The following is a 22,760-nucleotide window of genomic DNA, read 5'->3' on the forward strand; positions in this document are numbered from 1 at the left end:
TGGAGGTAGAGTTCTCATGAGCTGGATCTGCAGTGTTGGTAAAGAGACCCCAGAGAGTAAAGGCAGCCAAGTGAGGACAGGTGAGAAGACAATGTCTGGGAAACCAGAAAGCAAGGCCTCAGCAGACACTGAATCTTCTGGCCGTTTGATTTTGGAATGCCCATCCTTCAAGACAATAAGCCACCAGGCAGGTGGTATTTGGTTGGAGCAGGTCAGACTGACACCCAGGGTCATCCTGCTTAAGATGATTTAGGACCAGCCATGTCACACATACTTTGGTTTTATTAAATGAATTCAATTCTTGATTTATTGTTTCAAAGCAACTATTTAAGACTTTTCTCTGCCAAATGTTCTTTTATCTCAAGAGATGGGAATCAGGGAAAGTATTCTTGAAACACCCTCCAAGCGTCCTGGGGGAATGATTTTGTGCTCTGACATATGTCTAAGTGTGGGAGCCTCTGCAGCAAGTCAGTCTGTGGGGAGAGTCGTCAGAACATGCAGGAGGGACAGCAGCACATTCTGCTCAGGCAGATGACACACTTAGGGACGAAAAGCCTGCCCAGTGCGGATGCGATTTACACACCCCTAAGAAAGGCCTAAAAATTATAGGCGAAGCATAAGGCATAAAATGGGACATGGTCTCAAAATCCCAAGGACGTTTTTACATATGCCTTTTTTAAAGTTTATCATAGCTTCTCACATTCCCATAGCATCTTTTCTCTGAGGATTTAAACCTCTAACGACTTTCACTCATTTTTAAAGTTCCAATTCTTCCTGACTGTGTTCCCATGAGATAGCAGGAAACTAGCTTGCATCTTACAAGAGAGAGAACCCAAATCCCAATTAGGCAGAAGATGCCAACATAAGGAACACAGAAGAGTGACCCCATAGCTGATCAGGCTCTGCAGTGGCTCCCTACGATGTGCTCTACCCACAGGGAGCCTGGCCCTGCAGGGTTACACTAACATATGCTCCAAGTCCCACAAAAACTTTGTGTTGGTCATATGTTACTGAGGTTTCAAAGCCTCTGGTGACCTTGCAGGAGAACCTTGCTTTCAGATTTAAAAAGAATAATGGCAAAGCCTTCTACTGCATTCCACTAGATGCAACTATGGTCCTTAGAACAACACTTTCTCTTAAGTCCACCAAAGTTAGATTTTCGTTTTTCTTTTTTGATTGTCTATTTATTACTGGGGATTGAACACAGAGGCACTTGACCACTGAGCCACATCCCCAGCCCTTTTTTGTATTTTATTTAGAGACAGGGTCTCGCTGAGTTGCTTAGGGCCTCGCAAAGTTGCTGAGGCTGGCTTTGAACTTGCCATCCTCCTGCCTCAGCCTCTGGAGCTGCTGGGATTATATACCTGGCTGGAAGCAGCTTTTAAAGTGTGCAGCTTTTAAAGTGTGAGACTTGAAGAGCTTCAGGGTTGCTAATTTGAATTATTTCGCATTTTAAGCATGTGAGGCTAACGTACTAAGACAAGGACTCTCAGCCTTGACCTCTTCCTACTATCCATGTTATAAGTTTATGAACAGCTTCATTTTTCTCAAGGGTTGATTTTATTCAAGCAAAACACTGTTCTTTTTAAGTATTAAAAAGTTAAAAAGCTTTTATTTTCATAAAATCTCAAGAAAATCTCCTTGAGAGATTGGTCATTCATTTTTCACTTCACAAACATTTAATGAGCACTTATAATGTACTGAGCACAGCACAGAGGTTTGGGGATGGAGCAGTGAGAAAGGTAGATAACCCTGTTCTCATCAGCTCACATCTGACACAGACCTCTGAGATAAGAGACTTACATTCCTGGGACCACTCATGGTGACCTTGCGATAAGGCCAGAAAAACCTGTTCACATGGTGAGTTTCAAGTCCAACAAGCCAATTTCATAATAATAATTTAAAAAAGTATAGTATTTAGAGATATAGGCAAAGGGAGGAGGAACCAAAGGGCAGCACTTATTTATCTTTAAGATCCTTGCATTCGATTTGGGAAGCTTCTGAATATTTTAGGTGTTCTGTGGAACACAAACGATTTTTCACTTGGAAAAGTCGAAAACTTTAAGAACTGAACCATGTCTCTGAAATTACTTGCCAGCTTTACTTCAGTCAAACCTGAACTCAAAAGATTAATGAATATTTATTTCAGTCTCCAGTGAGAGTTTTAACAAAGAGTTATTTTCCTTTCATTGAACTTTTTGGTATTCAAATCATAATAGCTAACTACAGCTAACGATTACACAGCAATTTAGTGTTTGCAAGATATGATGTTAAATATTTCACACGCATCACTGTATTTTATTCTTCCAACACTCTTAAGATGATGACATTATTATCTCTATTTTACAGATGAGTAGAATAAAATTTAGGCAGACGAAGCAACCTTGATGAGAACGAGGTCCCACAGGTCAATGTCAGTAACCTCCACCCTCACAGTGCTGAGGGCAAGAACCGGGGGATATTTTAAATGAGAGCTCAGTAATACAACTTGATATTCCTTTAAAAAAATCTTACAGCCAGAAGAAACAGTGATAAAGAATCCCATGAAGGACTTGGTATGCTCCACTGCTCAAAGGAATGACTGGTCTTTAGTGCCCTCCTATCCCTCTCATTAAGTCAGGGAAAGCCATAGCTTCACATTCTCCTAAGCACAAGAAACAATGTTAGGCATCAGCTTCAATTCTCTGGTCTTTTCGCTTGTATAAGAAAATCACTGGTCTTTCCATTAGCCTCTGCACTTAAAATAAAAGCAAGGAGGCAGGAAGCAGCATGTCCCATTTTGGGGTGGACTGAGGACACATGCTTCTCTTACAGTAGATCCTCTGGCTTCAGCTCTGGGCTGCCCTCTATTTCCAACATCTGAGAAAATCAGGAGTGAAGAGTTACCCACATTCATCTATGAAGAAGTAGTATTGCATGCAATAGATGTTGTTACAGTTATTCTTACAGAATACTGAGAGAAGGGGTTAAACATCACTTCCAGCTGGGCATGGGGGTACATGCCTGTAATCCCAGCAGCACAGGAGGCTGAGGCAAGAGGATCAAGAGTTCAAAGTCAGCCTCAGAAATTTAATGGGGCCCTACACAATTTAGCGACACCCTGTCTGAAAAGAAAATATAAAAAGGGCTGGGGGGGGAGGGCTCAGTGATTAAGTGCCCCTGGGTTCAATCCCTGTTTATATATGAAAAATGAAAGAAATGACAAAAATTCACTTCCTTCCAGAAATAGAAACTTAAATTCTAGTGCACAATCAGTGCTCTCTTTGATAAAAAGGAGTACTGTTTTAAGTCCTGAAATCATCACAGAACATACCTTTGCCTTAAGACTTACTACGTAATTATTTAACAAAGTGAATGTACCTGGAAATTAAGAAGGGGGGAGTAAATGAAGGAATGTTCTCTCAATTAAATTTACAAGAAAACATCTTCCAATGGTTTCTAGAAAATCTGCCAAAAACAAAGCATGCATATTACATAATATTCATGGGTTTATATGCATTTAAGTGTATTTGGATAAAGCTGATTCAAGAAGCAGATTTTAAAAATCTGTTTTGGTATTGGCATGGTTCAGAACCACCAATAATTTTTATTTTAGAAAGCCCTGCAGTGTTAATGAGAGAAACCAAAGGAGCAGTTATAACATAGCTATGGCTTCCAGTAAAGGGAGAAAATTCATATGACTAGGAAGTTCACTGTGAGTTCTTTTAATTCACTAGTTCCCCCAAACAGGAATGCGTTTCAAGTGTTCTTGAAAGAGGAAACTAACTTATACCTTTGAAAAGGTTTTGAAAATAAGTTTCAAGACTCTCAGTGACCTTTCATATTTATATGGAAGCTCTTCTTTCTTTCCTTATTTTTTGGTTCCAGGAGTTAAACCAAATCCAGGGGTGCCTAACTACCAAGCTGCATCCACAGCCCTTTTTAATTTTTACTTTGAGATAGGTTCTCACTAAATTGCTTACAGTCTTGCTAAGTTACAGAGGATGGCTTTGAACTTGAGGTCCTTCCTGCCTCAGCCTCCTGAGCCGCTGGGATTATAGGTGTGCACCCTGCTGAAGCTTTTCTTTATATAAGGTAAGTGTCCTGTCACATACACTTTTCCATACTTCAAATAAACCCAAAAGCCAAGACCTATGAACTGAAGTAAAACAGAGCTAGTAAATCTGCTTTTATATTCTCCATTTACAAATAAAAATTCCAGTCCGGCTTTGGACAACATGGTCTGGGTTAGGAGATCCAGCTACCTTTGGAATGCAAAGATCTAGATGTGCTGGCTGGGCCTACTGCACAGTGGGTTTGTCAGATGTAACAAATCTCTGACTATTTTGGACCCTCACTTTCATCAGTGGCAAAATGGGGGTAGATAATACCTAATGTAAGTGCCCCAAAGGTTGGCATGAACTTCTCCTAAGACAATGATTCCAAGAGAATTTTGAAAGGATGGGTATAGTTTCCTCTGGGAGGGGCCTTTTCAAAAACAGATCTTTATAAACCAGTGGTGACAGTGAAAAGCAGGTGGCTGAGATCTGAGTGATGGATATTGTGGAGCTTGGGTCTGGTCTCATATGAGGAGATGGGGGTGGAAGCAACGGGGAGCCAAGCCGGAAGGGGAAGGACAGGAAGAACTGCTCTGGAGCACAGGAGCTGCAGAAGTAGGAGGGAGGGTGCAATTAAAAGCATGAAAGCAGCAAAAGAAAGGAGCACACCATAGTAGACCAGCTCATGAAAAAGTGATGCACATTCACTTGCAAAACTTGTGTCAGGATATGAAAACATAAAGATCCAGGGTGACCTATGCATGTGTTTATGTGCGTCTCCCCTTCATGAGACTTCATTAATTTCTGAAGGCGGGTACCTTTCAGGGGGAGCTAGTATTTCAGGAGCAAACGTGACCCTGACCTCTCCACGTGTTGCATCCTTAGGTGATGGCTGTCCTTAAGAGGCACAGAGACTTCTAGTTTTAGCTAGCTAGATCCTTTGGATCAAGGTTTGCTAATATAATTAGCTGCTTTCATGAGCACTTAGAATTATAGTTATTGTGTATTTATTAGAAATAAAAACTTCATTCATTTATTATTGATACAAATTTGTGGTTATGTGCTCCAAATATGTGCTCCTGGCATTCTTTTTTCTTTCTTTCCTTTTTTTTTTTTTAAACCATGGCCTATTGCCACAAAAAAATCTGCATTATGGGGTGATGTTTTTGTACGTGTGCTCTCTGACCCCTGCATATGCATATTCAATTAAAGCATATGTTTGAGGCAGGAAAACTGTGACTACTCCTACCAAGATGTGATTAAAATCATGAAGCTATGTAATAGCTCACCACAAATGGGCTATGTCAGTAACTTAGAAGCCAGCTGTTTTTCCTCCTCCAGTGCCCAAAATCATGTGACATTTAAGTCAACTGGGATGAGGGCAAAGGACATGCTCTAACACACATAACTGTAATTATGCATATTTATAAATAATAAGTATATTACCCCCCATATGGATCTAACGAAATTATGTCATTACCCAGATTGTAACAATGATAGGATTTATATTTTGTGAAAGAATCATACATGAGAATTGCCACATTTCACATACTAGGTCAAAGTATCTGGTGCAAAAAGAAAAGGGAATGCTCCTTTGTCGATACTTCTCATTGTTCTGCACATACATGATTTTTAGAAAGCCTTCAAATTCATTAATAAGTACCACCTTGCAAAACCAAAGCATTGCTTAAGATGACCCCAAGCAAAAACTGCACAATGATTCTGAGTTCACTTAACACTATTTTCAAGATTACAGTTTGAAAGCTTGAGAGTCAAGGGCATGCCACTACACAACTGAATCAATAGTGGTGAAAAAGGTTAGTTAGTGGTTACATGATAAATGATGTATCATGTTTACATTTCAAGGGCACTAATGTCCTGCTAAAGAGATAGTACATGCCTATGCACCCGGAAAAAGCCTGTTACTAAATGTCTGATGCATTCTAACAGCATTTCATAATGGAGTAGCATTGGCTGGTAAGGATCCACAGATGAAGCTGACAAATAAAAATACTATTTAATTGCAATTAGGAGTGTGTACATGAAAGGCTGGGCAATGACGGGACTGCATGTGCACAACTACTATTCTATTTTCACATGTGTTTAAAGCACACTACAAAAAGCAATCAAGCAGCAAAGACAATGGTACATTTCTTTAAAACTTATAAATGAATATAAATAACTTCTACTCATGAATTTCATTATATTGACAAAGGCTGACTCCCAGGGGCAACATATATTCAAACACATTAAATTGGTAAGACATAGAGACCTACCTGTGACAAACAGGTGACATTATCTCTGTAAGACTGTCAACACACAGTGGCAATGTAACTTTACTAATTCACTTGTGAAGATTTGAATTCTCCCCAAAGACAAAAGCCCTTGAGTATTTCTTTAAATTACCAGCATTAGCATAGTGCCTGGCATAGAGATGCTCAAAATATGTCTGATTTCTAATTAGCTAATTATTATAATGGAGCAAATTTTGGAAAATCTTAAAATCATTTAAGTTTTGTATATCATTCAAAAAATGGAGTTAGAACAGTTTCTGATTAAAGACATACCCTGTTGTTCTTTGTTCTGCAAGTATTCACTGAATGCCTACTATGGGCCAGACTTTCAGTCCAAAACAGAGAGGCAATATGCCTATTCTCATGCACACAGTTAAGGGCTGTGATAGACAGATGTGGTGGTAACCCAGAGAAAGTGATGAATCCAAGCTGCCTTCAACAAGGGGGTGAGTGCTTAGCTATGGAGAAGGCTGCTATCAAGGAGAGCATACAAATGATATGGAACTTTGGAGAACATGCACATTTTGAAGGTTTGTAAGGGAAGACAAGTAAATAACAAGATGTCATAGAAATGTCCAAGTCCGTTTAGTTATATCCCGTGGAGCAATAATATTAGCTACATATCAGTTACGGCATCATATAGTCTTCCATCCCTTTATAATAATGGTCCACATTAGAGTTTGCTAAACACTATCCTTAGAGCTTTTATGTGATGCAGCACATTTAATCCTCGTAATAACCATGAGACAGGTATTATTATATTAGTAAACCCCATTTTATAGATTAGGAAGCAGAGGCACAGAGATATTAAATAACTTGTCTAAGGTTACAGAGTTAATATATAGTAACAGAACTATGAAAATAAAAGTAAGTAGACTGATCCTTTAATCCCTACTTTCTTTCTTCTGCCTCCCTTAGTTTTAAAGATTAAGATAATGACATCTTTCAGGACACCTCATAGCACTGTGATGAGAAGTAAATAAAATGATATAGAAGAAACTGTGTGAAACTCTAAGGAGCTTAAGAATATAAAATGTCACTGGAAAGTGGTTCTAATAAGGTCCACTGTCCATTTCTGGTGTGCTCAGACTTCCTTGCTTTCCTCCGGAGAGGCGTGATGACAGTGAGGAGTTTGTGACAGAGAATCACTTTGGGGACTGACCTCCACCACCACAGGATGAATTATTTACCAGCAATATAACCAGGCATGCCCGGGAGCAAATTATTGATTCGAGGTCCCATTCCTAAAACCATATCAGATTCCTTTGTCACGCAGACGGCAAAGTCAGACATAAATGGTATTTTGATGATTGGCTTTATGGGAGTTGATAATTAAGAGTTGACATTTTAATAAAAACATCTAACATATATGATCCAGCTCTGCACAGCTCTTTTAACCTCAGTTAACGCTGTTATGGATTGATAGTATCTTTCAAAAAGTTAAGAGTGATTTAGTTACTCCAATATCTCCTCAAAAATGCAAACATTAAAATCCTGTCCCTCAACGTAATGGAATTCAGAGATGGGGCCTTGTGGGGGTAATTAGATTTACGTGAAGTCACGTGGGTGGGATCAGGGTCCTTGTAAGTAGAGGAAGAAAGACCAGAGCTCTCCCTTGCTTCACTTTGTGAAGATACAGGAAGAAAGCAGCCTTCTGCAAGTCAAAGGAAGACCTCAGTGGGAACCCAATCCACGGCTGCTGCCTTGATTGTGGACTTCCACTCTCCAAAACTATGAGAAGTAAATTCTGTTGTTTCAGGCACCCAGTTTAAGGCATTTTGTTATGGAAGGCCAAACCATGACACATGTAACTTTTCATCTGCTAAGCTCTGGGAAAAGAAAATATTTTTGCTGCATCTTACCCCAGAGGCAAGGTAGTGAGGAGTCTAATGCCTTGCTAAAGGGCAAAGGTCAATAACAGACAGGATTATGACCAGCATCCCTTGACTCCAAATCTTCTGCTTCTTTCCCGAGTTGCCTGGAAACTTGTTCTTTGTATTTCTTCACCCCAGGTCAGTTTTTAAAGCCTTTAAAAAATTACTGGCGAATAAAAATCTACCTTCAGTACTTTGGAGGCCACATCTCCCTCTGTGGCCAATTATAACACTAGATTTGTTTGGTGGCCATTTCCTACAGAGTAAACCATCTTGAGTTTATCATATCAGGAGGCCCTTTTGGGTGTGCACTCTGGGGCCAAGGGCCCAAAGTTTACAACAAGCTGGTGAGGCCTAGTTTCTTGACTCACAAAGATAAATGACTTTTAACTCTTTCTATCAACTTGCACTGACACTTTGCACAGTGTCACTTCAAATTCAGTACTAGCTGAGTCAGCAAACAGACTAAAAAGAAAAAGAAAGAAAAAAAAAAAGGTATTTATTCTTTGTCCATGTGAAAATGTCATATGCTTTAATCCTGTTAAACCCCAGACCTAGAATTTAAAGCTTGTTCCAAATCCTATTTCCAGAGTTGTGATGTTTGAAGGGCGTTTGTGTCTTAGAATGCATGTCAATAAAAAATTATGAGGTTGATTTTCAGATCCATTCATAAACACCAGAAACAGAAAAGCCATCAAATTTGCATACCCAAAGGACAAAGTTTAAAAAAAAATTAGCCACACAAAGCCCATTCAGGAGGTGACCCTTTTTTATTGGACTAATTACAAGGAAGTATAAAAGGGCAAGCTTTTATTAATCAAGCTCTTTTCACTCAGCCATGAAGAACTGTGAGGCAGAAAAAAAATTAAAAAAAAAAAAAAGCAAAGAGACAGAGTGTTAAAATAAGCCTGATAATTAAATTCAGGATCAGGTGGATCAGAGGGAAGGCCATAAAAGTCAGGTAGAGGTAAAAATTGAAATCCTAATCCTTTATAACACTCTATGGTTTGTGGAAATAAGAAGAGAAAGCAACCTTACTAATGTATTTATTTTGAGGCATCAATAAAGAAGGTTACATTTAAGAGAAAAGTGAAAGGTAACAAATAATACTGCTAAGATATTTTGTAGGATCTTGCCTTCTATGGCTAAATGTTCTTTCCAACATAATCTCCATTTATTATTACATCAATTCTGTGAAATAAATGGGCAAGAGCAGGCATGAGGGACTCAGTCTTGTCCCAGATTACATTAATTAGGGAGTGACAGAACAGTCAAATCTCGACTTCTGAATTTCAGGTTGGTATTCCAACATTGTTCCTCCAACGTTTTGTCAAGCATGACAGTATAAACAGAGAATGGGCAGAGATGATTAACTAATGTGTACAGGCTTCTAACATGAAAAAAAAAATCCTCCTAAATTTGAGTATTTCTACTTTTCTTGAAAATACTAAGGGATAGGAAATAGCTACCAAAAAGTAGAAAGGACACCACCCAAGTTAGGACACAGATGTTCCACTCTAATTTGCTGCTGTGCGTACTTGGACCAAAGGGCTTAAACTAGCTGAGACCTCAGTTTTCCCACCAATATGGTGAAGATATTGAAAGAGATATATTCATTGATCCAGTTCTCTGAGTGTCCTGTACCATACGGTGTGCCCAAAGACAGGGAAGATGACTTCTGAAGGGTCTCAGTCTTGAGGGGCGGTGGGAAGACATCACACTCATACCAATGAATAAAATAAATTATAAGGTGTGATAATAAGGTTCATATGGTGACGTGGATCAGAGAGGAAGCAGGTGAGAGAGTAGGGGATGGTAGTTTTTATAGAGAAGAGAATTTTTAAGCTAAATTTTTAAGAAGAGAATTTAAGTTTTAAAGAGGAGAATTTAAGTTTTTCCAAACTGACTTCCTTGATGATCAAGGTGTTTTGGGTAAAGTACTGTTCATAGAGTCCATGCAAGACGGGTCAGATTTATGGGAAGGGAGTAGCCTGGTTTGATGCAAGGGGCTTCAGATGTTTGCAAAGGGCATTGTGTGTGGTTAAGGGCTTTAGACGTGTGAATATGATGAACCACAGCAGAACTGCAAAGAGGGGAGCAACTCCACCTGCCTTTTACAATGATCACTCAGGCATGGTGAGGACGTGCTCCAGGAGAACAGAAAGTATCTGATGCAGTGAGACCAGCGGGCTCAGGGTAATATTTTAGGCAAGATATGAGGAGGCACGTGGGGTGAGAGAGAGTCAACATTGCTGAGAAATACTCAGGAGTGGGAGACCTAGGATCAAAAACAGTTGTGGGCTTTGGCAGAGCTGGAGTTCCGATGAGGTTTCTAGCTTGGGTGATTTTGTATATGGCAAATGGGCAGAAAATTGAGCTTGGGGGATATGAACAAATAAACCCAATGGCTCTTTTAGTGCTAAAATCTTTCCATGGAAGAAAGAGGCCAGGGTATTTAATGTTTTGGGAAAAGAGGCCCTCATGTACGAAGACCCATTTATTTAGTTGCAGTTAAGTGGCTCATGAAGCAGTCCCATATTTTAAAGTGGGCTATTGACATGTCGTACATGGAGGTAGAGCAAAGAACTAGAAAGAAATAGAATGAAACGTCCAGTCCTTTGCCCCTGGGGACACAGGCACGCTGCTGCTTTGTCTGTGGGTGTGTGGACTGGGTCACTACACTTCTTTAGACTCATCAGTTGCTTGTGGGCAAAAAGTTTTATCTTCAGATTTTCTTTGTCTGAAAAACTTTTCTGTCTGTCCCCCATCCAGAACCACAAGTTGCTCACATTAAAACAAGGAATCATCTCTGACTTTCCTCTGTCCCTTCCATTCCTTCCAGAAGCAATGATTGACAATGCCTTCAGAACACGTCCTCATTGCATCCCTTCCCTCTTTCTACCAATGCCACTCTATGAAATCTGGCCCCACCCTTCTGCTCAAACACAGCCCTAGCCTCCCACTCACTCCCCTGCCTCCCCCATACAGTCCCGTCCCCCTGAGCAGCCAGATTAGCCTTAAAAATAGAAATCCAATCATTTCACTCTCAAAATCGTCCTATGACTTCCAGCGCCCCGACCCTGTGCACTCTATGTTTCAATTCCTGCCAACCTCTGACCTTGTCTTGTTTTTTGGTTCTTTGAATGTTCCTTGTCTCCTCCCATCTCAGGGCCTTGCTAGAGTTGTTTTTGGCACATGGCGTAGCTTCCCTGGACCCTCCCTCAGCTGGCCCCTTCTTGCCTGCAGCTTTTGCATCTGCACATGATCTCCAGTCATGTCCCTGGGAGATTTTCATCAGCATGCTTACCACACCAGACACCTGCTGGTTGTCTATCTCACTGAACTTCAAGGTACTTCTTGAACTTCTTGCCCCAGGAGAGCAAGAGTCTTGTCGGGTGTGGTGGCACACCCCTGTAATCCCAGCAGCTTGGGAGGCTGAGACAGGAGGATTTTGAGTTCAAAGCCAGTCTTAACAATTTAGTGAGGCCTAAGCAACTTAGTGAGACCCTGTCTCTAAATAAAAATAAAAAGTCTTGGGCATGTGGCTCAGTGGTCGAGCACCCCTGGGTTTAAACTAAACAAAGAAAAAAAACCCCCACTATCCTCAGATTATAGCAATGTGGATTGCCCAGTCACAGTAACTGTGAGGGAACAAATGAATGAACATGAATATTAATGCTATTGAATTAAAAAAAATGTCTGTCACATAGATGATCAGGTTTATAAATGACATAGAATCTGAGCACTTAAACTGTAGGTAGAAATTAAATCCAGGTTAAGAGAAAATAAAAAAGGGTAAGCAAGTGAAGGCCACATAGCTGCTAGGCAGAAAAGAGATTATGCTAGTACATTCTACCAAGGCAGAAACGTCTTAAAGTGAAGAAGCAGTATAATTGCCATCCTCATTGGCTAAAAGGCACTGCTGGAATCTTCTGGTATTTCTTGAAGCCCTCTTCCCTTGAAAACCATCCCAGTAATCACCAACATTCAATCAAGTCTCCCATTTGGGAGAGAGAGAGGCAGACATGCAAACTCGAGTATTCTCCTTGGATTTTTCCACCGTTCCACACCAACTGTTTACTCTCTTGCTGCTGGAGGCCCCCTTCACAGAGAATGCAGTGTGAATACCTCCCCCCAGGGTGGCACAGAATGGCCGTCCTGAAGTCCTGAAAAGATAACAGCAAGCCCAACATGACACCACAAGATGGCTAGTTGGTTCGGTGTCTTAATTTGGATGGATTTTCCTTAAGAAAATGTCTGGAAAAATTTTCTTTTAAAGTTGGGGCTATGCACAGTCAATTCATAATAATCAAAATGACAATGAGGCAAACAATATTATTCTGGAGTGCTCCATTTGGCTCAGGTTTTAATATAATTTAAGCAAAGTTTAAAGTGTTCTCTTACTGGTGTTCCCAGGACTCTTGGACCCTCACCACACAGGTTTCCCCTGCCTCTTCCTTCTCCTTGGAAAAACAACATTAGGCACACAATCTTTTTTTTTTTTTTTTTTTTTTTGGTACTAGGGAATAGACTCAGGGAACTTGACCATATCCCCAGCCCTATTTCATTTAGAGACAGGGTCTCACTGAGTTGCTCAGCACCTCACTCTTGCTGAGGCTGGCTTTGAACTTGCGATCCTCCTGCCTCAGCCTCCTAAGCAGCTAGGATTATAGATGTGCACCACTGCACACGGCTAGCCACACAATCTTATGACATGTGTAGTCCTGGAGGAGCTCCTAAGATAATATTTGGAAAAGACCTGCCGGGAGCCTGGAGTGTGGAAAAGACGTTCTCTACCCGCCAGGACCATGCTGGCCTGCCAAAAATTGTTTTGCGATTGTAATAGAGGAAAAACTTCCAATGACAGGATCTATGATCAGTAAATGGCAGAACTCACTCAGGTCACCAGAATCTCACAGGAAACACTGGTACCCACTAATAGAGGACAAGAGAGGGTAGAAAGAGTCTAGTCCCAGATAGAGTTAGAGACTAAGGCATCCTGGCCCATTTCAATTTTAGGACCATATCACAAAGTCTACTCTAAAGACCATTTCCCCAGTATTCACAGCACATGCTCAAGTTTTACCAACTTTCACCTGTAGGTGGCAGCAGCTTTCTTCTGTTCTGAACATGGTTGCCTTGGCCTTTGTTTCCTACCACCAATATAATTCCATACTTCCTTTTTTAAAATTTTCATTATTAAATACTTCCTAGCCAGTGCAGTTCGAGGAAGATTGTTGTAAGTCACTTTCACGGTAAGAAATCAGTCCATTCTTCAGTTAAACTACAGGGTTCTTCAAAGAGCACAAAATAATTCCAAAAGTGATAAATAATAGTATTTTCTTTCTCGAATCCTACAAACTGCAAACACTAAGAAATGCTATGTTTCCTTTTATTTAGGTTTCTGAAAAAAAAGGCCATGAGTAGAGGAATGGGAAAATAGGTGGAACTGGAGAGATTTCTGTTTTACAATTACATTAATTTAATCCTATGGGTGATTTAAATCATTGCTTCTCCACAGGATGTAACTTGATGTGTCCATTTATAAAGGTGCTCTGCACACATTAGAGAAGTTTTATTTAGCCTTCACAGAAACTGAGGGGAACTGGCTGCTTCTCTTTATTGGACAGCTATCGTTTCTGCTTAGATGTAACATGTAGCCCTTCTGGAAAACACATTTACCTCACGTACTGAGCTGCAGTCCAAGCCTATACCCACCCAGACTCAGGATCCTACGCTGTTAAAGAGTCAAGGGTCCAAGGGACTTGAAGTAAATTACAGCCTCATTTGAGGCTGTAATAAATGCTGGGCGGGTCAATGAATCACCTAGGTGGTAGTAAAGAGATTCCTTTTATGTAAAGCTGAAATTTGATGGTGGGCTAATACCGAAGGTTTATGAAGCACTTTCTTCCAAGGTGATACTATGAACAGTTTTATCTCTTAGGCACTCTTCCCAAGACCCAATTTAAATAGTTTGGGTCAGACATCATTCATTCATTCATTTAAAGAGAATTACTGATGTGTAGGAGGCATAAAGGTTAATTAAGGGGCTGGGAGTGTTGCCCAGTAGTAGTGCACTTGCCTGGGAGTAAGGCCCTGAATTTGATTCCCAGAGCTGTAATTTAAAAAAAAAAAAAAGTAATTTTGAATCAGTGACAGATTTATGCCAGAAACCAAACTTGTAGACACAAGTTTTATGCATTTCATAGGTGGTTGCTCTGCTTTCTGCCTATTTTATATGTCATCACAAGAACTATGCATGTTTAGGTTTAAAGAATACGTTATAAAATATGTGGATGAAAGGCAGACTCTGGAGTCATGAAGGTTCAAGGTGATTAAGATCAAACACTTTCAAGTTTCCAGGAGAAGGGGGTCTGGATCTCTTCTGATTAAACATCCTCAGTTTAGGCTCTTCAATAATCAAGAGTAAGACCTAAGAGAAGCCACTGATCTTAGTTATTAATGATAGTGTAACTTTTTAAATTATCCAAACTATAAAAAAAAATTGTTGCTGCAAAGGGAAGACATTAAAGTCCCTACTGCCCTTAGCAACAGCTTCTAGAAGGATAAACAGATGGTGCTGGTTTAGGATGAGGAGTGTTTCCCATCATGTTTTGGTACTAACCTCTTCCTTTGGGAAATGACTCCCTCCTCAGATGCCCTTAGTAGGACTATCTCCTTTGGTCAGAGGTTGGGCGCCTGAATGACCGGGACCCCTCATATGTGGCCATACCCGTTTTCCAGTGTTGTGATTTCCAGTGGGTGACATGAAGGCCTTGGAGCTGAGGCACTCCAGGCCTGTGCCAGCCTGTTAGACCTGCTCCCTAGACTCTGGGTGCTCTCCTGGATGTGGTGCTGCCAGAGACCCCGCTCCTCTGCTTTTCTCTGGCCCCCATAACTTGCCTTACGTCCTTCTGAAAGACTACCTTTTGCTTAAGTTGGCCAGATTCAGTCAGTTTCCATTACTTCCAACAAAGGAACCCTATCTGATACAGAAGACTAAACTAAATGATAACTTAGAGTTAATGGCTACAAGGGGACACTGGGCTCCACCAGACTTGGCAGCCTTCCAACCGTGCACTTAAGTAGCTGTGATCAACCCTGGTCTGATTCTGGGTTGGTTTAGGTATTTTGATAAACATACTATCAACTGCACTTATAAAATGGATTAAAAGAAATACAATAATTAAAAGGGTACCCGTCTTATTTTATAATTACTAGTGACCAGGTGACAACCATTATAATACAGGGAGAATATATTTGACTTTAAAATTGTTAGTACACTGTCCACATATATATACAGAGAAACTTCCATGGCTTGAAAGATGACATTACACAAATAACTGATAGAGGAAAACCAAAACAAAACTGCTGGCACACTGAGCATTCCCACGTGCAACACCTTAAGATTTATAATCCTGAGCAGTATTCTCAGCATATTCATGAACACATTAGGATTTCTGATTGGGCTCCAAGTTTAGCCATTATTCCTTCAAATACATATTTAGAAATCATCTATACTTCATAATGGATGGCCAATGTTTTAGCCCAAATACACCTACTGAATGATTCCATGAAAGAACAAACTTCTCGATACACACACACACACACACACACACACACACTTACATATATGTATATACATATATATGTATGTATATACACACATACATACACACACGTATCATAAGATCTTTCTTCATATTATTGTGATATGTTAATTATAACATGACCGGTACTAGTGCTATTATAGATACACATTTCTTCATTTCTAAGAAATCAGGCAACATTGTCCTGCACAATATATTAATGATTCCACATGGTCTTCAGGTCTCATTACAACATGATCAATATTTTAAAGTTTAACATCTGAACAAGTTTAACAGTGTGGGAGGGGATTGCAATAGACAATAACCCATGTTACACAACTTAAAACCCTGTAAAAAGAACTTTACCAGAGTAAATCATGATTCCAGATTGTATAAATTTTAAGTATCCTTTGCTGTATAAAACCAACCTAAAAGGTAACAATTATATGCAAATATGCTACAAATCCCAGGATTATAAACAAGTCTTTTTTTGTTTGTTTTGGTACCAGGGATTGAATCCAGGGGCTCTTCACCACTGAGCCACATCCCCAGCCCTTTCTATACTTTAGAGACGGTCTCACTGAGTTGCTCAGGATCTTGCTGAATTGAATTGCTAAGGCTGGCTCTGAACTTGAAATCCTCCTGCCTCAGCCTCCCGAGCCTCTGGGATTACAGGCATGCGCCATCACATCTGGCGCAAACAAGTCATTTGAATTGTGAACTAAAATCTCTCAGTCATGCTATAATTAGTTCACATGACATGATAGTCTTACACCTGACTACAATGCTGAGAAAATGCCAATAGAAATCAACAAAGAATTTACTGACCTGTCTAATAGGTTTATTACCAGGTTTTCCAAATAACATTCATATTGTTCTGAGTTGCTGGTTGCTAAAAACAAAATACTCAGGGACTTTTAAAAGAAAAATGTCTCAGAAGTGGTCATCTTTATGCACAGCATGATGTTACAGCCCTTATTCTATAATTAGGTAAACAATTACAGAAAAATAACCTACTTTCTTTCCCGAATCATCTTTATTTGGCTAAAGCAATACTAGAGACAAAATCAGCTGATGCCAACAGGAAGTGAACCACTTTTATCACAGAGGTCTTTGCTGAAATTCTGGGTCACAAAAAATTTAAGAAAATTAGGTCAAAGTTCTTTCATAAGGTCAATTTGAGATGGACCACAAGTTTATTCAATTGATTGTTTGTTTGGGGTACTGGGGTTTGAACCCAGGTGCACTTTACCACTGAGCTATATCCCTAGCCCTTTTTATTTTTATTTTGAAATAGTCTCACTAAGTTGATTAGGACCTGGATAAATTGCTGAGACTGACCTTGAACTTGTGATCCTCTTGCCTCAGGCTCAGGAGTCACTGGGATTACTGGCGTGCACCACTGTGCCCAGCATGTGGGGTTACAAATTAACACTACAACATTTGGATTTATTTTATTTTTGTGGTGTTGGGGATTGAACCTGGGGCACTGTGCATGCTAGAAGTATTCCACTGCTGAGTCACATTCTCAGCCCTGAACCACTAATTTAAAGTCTATATAACTGTCATCAAACTGAATTTAAGGAGTTGCTTGAATCCATTAAAGAATTAAATAGCTGATACTGTGTTATATATAATATAAAGAATGTGGTTTTGAAGGGAGGTGAATTTGGAGATGGCTTCAAGTGAGGCACTTCCTTTTATTGTAATTTGTACATATCCAGGGAATGGGTTCATGCCAACATCAACTAATGGCCCATTTTCAGAATATGTTATCAAACATCAGAAGGAGCAAGCTTCCAAACAAAACCTAAAGGCAAACCCCTCCTATGATTTGCCAATATGTATATGTTAAAAACAAGACCAAAAGAAAAAACAAAAACAAAAAAACCCAAAACCTACATGGGTTAGGCATTCAACTGTAAGTTTCATATATTAAAGTCCACATGTAATATCACGATTTTATGTTCTATACATCAAGAAGCAAGGCAGTGGAAGACTCTGGTAATTAAAAGAACATGATCATGAATATTGAGTACACAAGGATCTGCAAGACAGTGGGTGGGTATTCTGGCAGAGAGTCCAGGCCACGTGTTGGTGAGGGCACCAAAGTCTTCGCCAAGCCTTTTCTAATCTCTTGCTTGTCCTACATGTCACTCTAATGGGAACCACCCAGGCAAAAAACCTTCTGCTTAGCTTGCAATGAATTAAACATTCATCTGTTCTTGGTCTCCATGCTGGTAGATGAGTACCACCTGGTGGAAAGACTATTGGACAGGTGTGTAGGGACTTGGATTTATGCCCAAGTTTGACATGTTACATTTTTGTCTGGGGGCTTCCTTTTCTATGTGTGTAAAGTAATGAGGCTGATCTGAATTTGTGATGCTTACATTTTCCTTACATCTCAGAAACTATGAATTTGGAAATGCCCTATATTAGCTTTCTGATAGCAACAAATTCAGTGCCATCATCTACTATGGGGAAAAAAAAGTTTAAAAAAGAGAGCATGTTACTTTAATGGCAAAAATTCCATAAATTGCTGCTGATATTCCTCAAAAATATTCCATATAACATTTGTAACTGTGTGTATATAAATATTTAAGTTCACTGTAGAACTATATCTCCAACATTAAAACCTCAAATTGTGAAAAGGTTCTTTTTGCCCTCTGAAAAATTTGTGACACAAAATGTTCACACATCCAAATGTTAAATGCAATTCACATCCAGAATGTATCATCATTTGCATAGAGACTCTATTAAAACTGGAACTGTTTTGTGTATATGGCTACATAAAAATCTCAGGCATGTCAGTAGGAAATAAATCATAACAGACTGGTGGCAACAGCATTCAATTGGTTAGAGAAAATTACTTCTATTTTACTGATGACAATTTCTATTAATAAACAGAGATGCTTTATTGTCTATGTCATCATCAAAAGAGCCCATAAAAAACTCTCTCAAGTTACACCCACCACCAATGTTACGTAACAGCCCTTGGCTGATGTTTTGGGGACACATTCAAAAACAACCACCACTACCATCATCAAACAAGGATACATGCCCAACTCCTTTAAAACCGTAGGAATTGAGCAGGTGGAACAGGAAACACAGAGGAGGGAGGAAGGGGTGAGAAGCTCAGGATGAACACTCAGCTGAGCATGTCTTCGGGACACTCACACTGATCCTGGAAATTTTTGGAGACTCAAATCGACTTCAATGTCCAGTTCATAGGTAATTCCCAGCAAGCCTCTCCCTGTCCTGTTCGAGCCTATACCTACACACTGAAGAACAGATTCCAGATCTCTATCATATCTTTGATAAGAAAAGGACACATGTAACTTGGAAACAGTCACTCTCCTGTGGATTGGATATCAGAATATAATAGCTTTAAGCAAAAAGATCTGCAAAGAACAATTTGATCTTCACATTTAACTCTCTAATGAGGAATTTTGCTCATTTGCTCCAAACAGAGCAAGAAAGTGTAGCAAATGCTCTAACCAAGGGTTCACATGGAGAAGGGCAGAGTATGAGGCCCAAATATGCCAGTTTGACATAAGAATTATTATGGGCTGAAGGCAACTCACAAAAGCAGACACAAGAAACACCCTCCCCTTTCCCTCTTTCTATCAGGAAGGGCAGGATGGCTCCTAATCTCAAGAGACAACTTTCCATATGGACCCAGGGATGGCATCAGAGAAATCCATACAACCACCTTACTAACCAGCCTTTATCTCCCATTAGTTTATCCTGTCTATTTACCTTCCCATAATTTGCCATCCAGTTGTGTTCCTTCTCTAAAGAAGTTATTGTTCTTTTGTTAAGATGCTTCATAAGCCTAGGTTCTAACCAATGCACACATGATTGTCGCGAGCCACTCATGGGCTGTGTGTGTGTATGTGAGCTATGTGTATTTGAGTGTATGAGGGACTAGACTGGCATTATGCGCTTCTTGGGCTGTGCAACACATGACACCTGTGTGCCTTTCCTCTGGCTCTGCCTGTGGTCCCACACAGCACCTGAGATGGGTGTGGCTTCCCAAGATGTCAATCAACCTGCTGACCACAAGGCATCACCAAGACTCCATCCTTGGAAACCCAAGCCCTTGCCTTATTTGGGTGGAACTTTGTCGAATGTCTTTCCCCTAAATAAAAACTGGGGTTCGGGGTACACTCGCTTTCTTGTTCCTTGCAGCGCTGGAGCTGAACCTTGGGGTCACCGAACTGTCCTGTCTTAGAAACTTATGTTTGTGAGCTGTGTGGTTTCTTCACCATTTTCATAGTTATGGATACAGCCACCTCCTTTGAACCCAGTTCATATTGCCAGACCGGCCAGCTGGTGATATGTGATGCATATATTAACAAACCTCTCTTTACTTTTATTAATCTGTCTTTTGTCAGTCTAATTTGTAGGGTTTCAGCCAATGAACATAAAATGTATAGAAAGAAAAAAAATTTTTTTTTCTCTTATGGCAGTTACTGGACAGAGGAAGGTGTGGTTACCTGTACTTGTGGCCAATATTGAAGGAAAGAGGAGTGAGGACCAATACATGAAACACAAAGAGGTCCACATGGCTGAACCCGAGGGTCCTCAATCCTCAAATCAGCAAAAGACCTCTATTAACATGGTGGCATTGAGGCAAAAGACATTCTGATAGGCAGAGTTTATATCTGGACTGGCCTGCTATCTTTGACTAATTCTATATTAAATGAGTTGTATGATGATCTTATAGTCCTTATTGGGGTGCTGATACACACTGCAACAAGGTCTTATGGGCATCCTTTAATTCCTGGGAGTCAGCACGTGGTCCCACATCCTGATGTCTGTCATGGATTCTTTAAGCCCTGGTGCTTACTCTTCCCTGGAAGCATACACTGTGAGCACATTCTTTCTGTTCCAGCAGATTTTGTTTGCCTTGAACAGACATTCTTGTCCATACATTTCTCCAGCTCCAGAGGAAAGGCTGCCACATTCAAGAGGCCAATGGATGCCACCTTTATCAACACTGTGCAGAGGAAAACACTACTTACAGTTTTAAACTCTCTTTACTCAATAATCAACACTGGCTTGGTAGCTATCAACCACGGTCATTGACTTTCAAAACCTACCCAATGTCATGCATTACCTCAAGTCTTTTTATCTTTCACCAAATTCTAATTGCTTATGTGATGAATAATATTTTTTTGCACTGAGTGGAGCATTTGCTCCCCACCTTCAAAGAACCATGGCTCCTAACTCACAAAATAGTGTTTAAGGATCTAACTAAAGCCAGAGCTAAGCTAGTGATGAACTTGACATCTAATTCTATAAATTATCCCACACTCCTATTTTGAAGACATCAACTATCTCTTTCCCTTCCTCTCTATTGCTAGATGGGTATTTAAAGTTTTCGATTTTTTCATGGCCAATATTTCACAGAGAATTACCAAATGTTTATCACCGCACTAGAAGAAGATGCTGGGTGATTCAAGGGCTTCTTCTTGGCCGGGTGATTTATTCCATATACCAGTCTCATAGTATTTGCCCAAGGAAGATTCAGGGTAGTATATATCATAGAAATTTTAACATAGAAATTTTAACTCTGGACCCACTGAAGTAAACATATTTAAACCCAGTATGGTCGTGCTATCATCAATTCAGAAATGTCTCCAGGACTTTGTATGTCCATTTCAATCTACAAAGGAGGCACAAGCTCAACTCTCTGCTTCCTTACTAATTCTAGGTCTTCAAAGAAAGCTTTTCTTCTCTGGGATGGATTTTATGACAGTCTCTATATTATCCATATAAATGAAGGAAGAGATTTCCCCTACTCTCCACTCTCAAACTGGTCATAAATCGAGTTGATAAGTTCTCCCTTTGAACACTATACTATAAATACATTTTCTTAGAGAATTATCCATTTTGTATTATAGATCATATGCTCATCGAGTAATGTGTGTACGACGTCAATACATACACCCAGGGAAGGGATGAACACACAAGGCTTGATGGGTCTGTCCTTTCCATGTTCTCTCTCTCATACACAACCCCTTGAGGGTAGAAAGCACATTTTATTTTTCTTTCTAATTTAGTGCCTTTAACAGTGACTGGGACTGTAAATAAATGTTGCTGAATAAATAAAAGTCGAATTTTCTCAAGGTTAACAGTAAAAGTCATTTTGTTTTTCATGAATTACTTCTCTGGAGATAAACGTAATTTAAACTCATATGCTGTGAATTATGTAGGAGCCAGTTATCACTACTCAAGTCGTCCAGAAAGGAAAAGGGAGGAAGATTTATGTACTCAGACTTTCAATTTGGCCATTGAGAACCAAGTTGGAGAAACTGGATTTCAAGACTGACAATTCTGTTCTCATCCCTTGGCTCTTGTGGCTCACTTGAGGGTCTCATACTCTGTATGTCATGAAGTTCCTTTAGGACCATGTGCCTTGGACTGAGAAAGAACATAAACTCCATGCAATGAAAGGGGGAACTGATTTCTTCTTTTGCTTTCAGGTAATGACCACCTGCATGGTTCCCTCTGTTTTCTAGGTTTGTCAGGGAACAATATACTTTAGGGATTGTGAGAGACCAGGAAGGATACCCCAGCTTTTATGCAGTGTGTAAGCAAATGGCTTTCTTCTCTGTGCTCCATCTCCCCCTCTATGAAGAAAAAAGGCATAATATTTAACAACATCACCAAGCTATTGTGAGGGTTAATTAGATTTAATGGGGGAAGGGAGGAGAGTTGATTAGGTACCATTCAGATTCAAAGTGTCATTATTTTGTGACTAAAAATAACCCTGATTTAGGAATAAAATTAATTTGGAAGCTCAATCTTTGGTAATCATCTTCCTACACTTAAAAAAAAAAAAAGCCAGAGTTTCTAATCAAAATGCCACTCTAAGCAAATCCAAGGAAGGAAAAATGGAGATCTGTGAATTTCCATTCACCTTTGAAGTAATATCCTACACAGTTCAACTCTTTCTTT

General features: G+C 39.8%; 1 protein-coding gene across 8 annotated transcripts in view; it reads right to left on the reverse strand.

The window, feature by feature from the left end:
- Positions 1-22,760, reverse strand: part of KLF12 (KLF transcription factor 12) — a 467,218-nt gene that overhangs the window by 66,048 nt on the left and 378,410 nt on the right. The gene's annotated exons all lie outside the window — the stretch shown is intronic.

The sequence above is a fragment of the Spermophilus citellus genome, assembly GCF_964194105.1.
Source record: "Spermophilus citellus genome assembly, chromosome: 1".
Lineage (NCBI taxonomy): Eukaryota > Metazoa > Chordata > Mammalia > Rodentia > Sciuridae > Spermophilus > Spermophilus citellus.